The sequence below is a fragment of the Psammomys obesus genome, unplaced genomic scaffold (genome assembly GCF_907164565.1).
Source record: "Psammomys obesus unplaced genomic scaffold, mPsaObe1.curated_primary_1811, whole genome shotgun sequence".
Lineage (NCBI taxonomy): Eukaryota > Metazoa > Chordata > Mammalia > Rodentia > Muridae > Psammomys > Psammomys obesus.
The window spans coordinates 2,043,597-2,047,305 of NW_026590715.1; positions in this window are offsets into that span (position 1 = coordinate 2,043,597).

Below are 3,709 nucleotides of genomic sequence, written 5' to 3' on the forward strand. Positions count from 1 at the left end.
CTTGGAAATATTATGGAGATATTAGTAATTTCTTGACAAGTGCTTATGCAAACTCCATATTAACTCAACCAAGTTCTGAAGAGAACAGTGCAGAGAGCCTCTCACATTAGGAAAGCATGCAGGTGGAAGTGTTGGCCCTGAAGCGCTTAGCATGCAGGATTTTCAATGTCTCTGGATATTCTGCATACAGATAGACAGAGAGGATGGCTCCTTATCATCATAATGAGCCTCGAGAAGGAGTAAGGACCAGGTGGTCTTTTGCACCTTGTTTTCCTTCTGGACCATTGTCACACAACTAGTATTGTCATTATCTTCCCCACTTCTCCTACCCCTCTATTCCCTCCTCCCTTTCCTTATCTCTTTTCTCCTCACCTTCCCCCTCCCCTCCTTTTCCAATCCCCCCCCCCCCCGTTCCTCTTCTCTTATCCTCTCCTCTCCTCTCCTCTCCTCTCCTCTCCTCTCCTTTCCTCTCCTCTTTTCTCCTCTCCTCCTTTCCTCCCATCTTCTTCCTTTGCTAGGGATACAAGCCAGGGTCTCTTCCATACTAGTAGAACAGGGTTTTCTAAGGAAAACTCTGGCTTTTACAAAGTAGGGTTAGGAGGTCCCTTGGAGAAACTGGTCTACACAATACCAGTAATCAGATCTTGTGCCCTTTGCGGTGTTACCCTGTGCCTGCTTGAGCCTCTTCAGGCTCCACCTGTTTAAACCACTTCAGCTGCCTTAGCAGCTGGTCCTTAAGTCTTGTATGTGGTAGTTCTTGCTACTCCTAGTTTAGACATATATTCTCATCTCTAGTCTTTCCCGCATTCTCCTCAGCCTTTCTCTGGCAAGTCCTGTCTTTGTGGCTTGGTAGACTGTTTTTTTTTTCCCCTTTAAATCAGTTCTACAGGGTTGCTCCAGTGTGTACACAGGATGTTGACTCTAACTGACTCAATTCCTTGTGTCCTTGAATTTCATCAATTCCCCTGCCCTGTACCCGGATCCAGACAACTATTCCAACTCCCTAATGTGGTCACTGAGAATCCAGCACTAGCCTTTCTTCCTACAGTATGGTTGCCATTCTTCCATGAACCACAGGCCTTGTCATGCTTCAGATCGCTTAACACCCTTCAGTGCTCTCCCTTTGTTCTCAGGCTTAACCTTTGCCATTGATGTGGCATCCAAAGTCTTCTGTGACCTTGCCGTATGACCAAATATGCAAGAGGAGAAATGAAGAGTGCTGTGGAGAGGCTGAGTATAATTTGCTTGCAAGTCAAAAATGGGGGCTCCATTTCCAAAGCTTCTGTTCACTTACGGAGTATGCTCTGTCACTTACCATATATCTGGGTTCTCATGAGGTAAAGGCTCAAAGATGTGTCAATTTTCGCCTTGTAGATTTTGTTTTCTTTTTAGTTTGGGGAGTACTAGGCTTGCAAAATTTTAATTTTGTGCAGCAAGCACTTTAAACAAAACACTACTATATTCTATGAAATAAAGGACTTTTGTACAGCAACAAAGTTCACAATTGCAGAATAAAGGTCAGTGCTCTGAAGGTTTAGGGCTTCTTTTTTCCTTCTCTGCACAGAACTGGTCAGAACTTTGAGTACGAGCTCTGCCACAGGGTGGGGGGAACTCAGTGGGGAGCTAGACTGATGGACAGGAGAACTTTCTTTCCTAATGCTCCCTCTTCCTGAAGTGCTCCCTCTTCCTGAAGTGCTCTCTCTCTCTCTCCTTCTCTCTCTCTCTCTCTCTCTCTCTCTGTGTGTGTGTGTGTGTGTGTGTGTAGGACCCTCCAAGGTTGAGGAATGTAGCAGAAGCTTATTGGCATTGATATTGTAGCAGTTTTCCTTCCTCATCCTCACAATGGCTGAGATTGAAGGATGATTCCACAACTCTCATGGAAGTACAATTTTAACAAGGACAGTGGTGCTCTCCTGACAGGCATCTTCAGCAGTGTCAGAGTCCTGGTTGGTTGGTAGATGAAACATTTCACAGCTGCTTTTGACCATGGGTGAAGGAGGCTCCTTTGAAAAAAGTGGCTGGCATATGGGATTGATGGTGAATATTTTATGAGGACAGGTTTGCATCTGTTATTTGGGTAGCAATAGAACATCATAGCTCTAGAAAGATGCTGAAGCCCAGGATCTCCAAGAGATCATGGCTTCACCGTTCACATGTTTTACCCTGGGTTTGGTATATTACAACAGGAACAGAAAGCTGGGAGTTGTTGAACACCAGGTTGACTCTCAGAAAGACATTGAGGGGTCACTAGCAGTGTTCTCAGCATACTCTGGACATCTGCTGTGCTCCCAGGGAGGTCTGCTGACTCTTGTGGGTAATGACATACTTTTCTGCCTTGTAAAAAAAGGAGAGGAATATGAAGGGCCAAGTTGCTTTTTTCCAGCTGGTGGTAGTATTCGGGGCATGAGAAGTTCAGGGAAGAGCTAGGTGTGCAGGGTGAGGAGAAAGGAGTAGTGTGTTGACAAGATTCTTGGTCAATCACTGGTCCCAGATCAGATGCTTTGATAATAAGGAAGTTATATAAAGTGGAGAGGTTAAGGATCATGGCCTGTAAGTGTTTTAGATTTCCTGTGAGTAAATCAGTTTCATGTTCAATTGCAATTCAGCAGGGTTACAATTTTCTGACTGCATTGCTCACCAAGTTTCAGGTGGGCCCTTCTCTTCAACTGAGAGACACACTAGGCCCCAGATACATCATATTACAAAGGAAGAGTTGTCTCATAGCCTTATTCAGGCACTTTGATTAACAAGGTTTGTTTTTGTTTGTTTGTTTATCTGGTATCATTTGGCATATTATAATACCATTCTTTTCTCATAGTTCTTGCTCCTGCATCTAGACAGGTTATCTTGTATTGTTAAAGAAGCATACAATTTAGGTCCGGCCTCATCACCTGCCAATACCTCCACTGTGATAGCTCAGTTTCATCTAGCCCTCACTATATTCCATCCCACCACTTTCCACCACATCATTGACTCTTTAGTTCAGCCAGGTTCTGAAAGCTCCTGGTCTTGGCCACTCAGCAGCAGGCCTGCCAGTATTTTTCTGGCCCCTTTGACTGCATGGTCTCCTGGTTACTGTCTCAAAGTCAAAGCACTCCCACTCACTCATTTCTCCTCCTAGATTATTGAGATGACACACAAGGCTATAAGAAAACCAAGTCTATCAGCTCTTTCTTCTCTTACAGTCCTACCCATGGGAAGGTTTACCCTTAACACCTAGTGTATTTGTGTTTCCCAGTCTCGTATTTAGTGCAGTGGATAGACTAGAAGCAGAGAAGGGGGTAGAGGGAGGAGAAAGGTAGTCCGGGGAGGGGATAGGAGAGAGAGAGAGAGAGAGAGAGAGAGAGAGAGAGAGAGAGAGAGAGAGAGAGCGAGCGCATATGTGTTGTTTCTAGCCAGGAACACTGGGAATAGGAATAGGAGTCATATTTTGAAGTGACCCAGGGCAGCTCCTGCTGGGCTTCATGTTGCCACCTTGAGCAGTGGTGCTTTCTTTGTCCTGAGAGCTGGCTGCAGCTATGCTCTTCTTGGGAGCTTTTGCTTCTAAGCTGCAGTAGGTTTTTGGTTGTCGCAGCAGAGACGGTTATCTGCATTCTTGCCGCTAGGGAATGGATTCCATTTGCAGAGATTCATGGGAAAAGACTGCAGCGCGTTCGTTGGTCACGGGGCATGTTTTTTTTTTTTTTTTTTTTTTTTTTTTTTTTTTTTT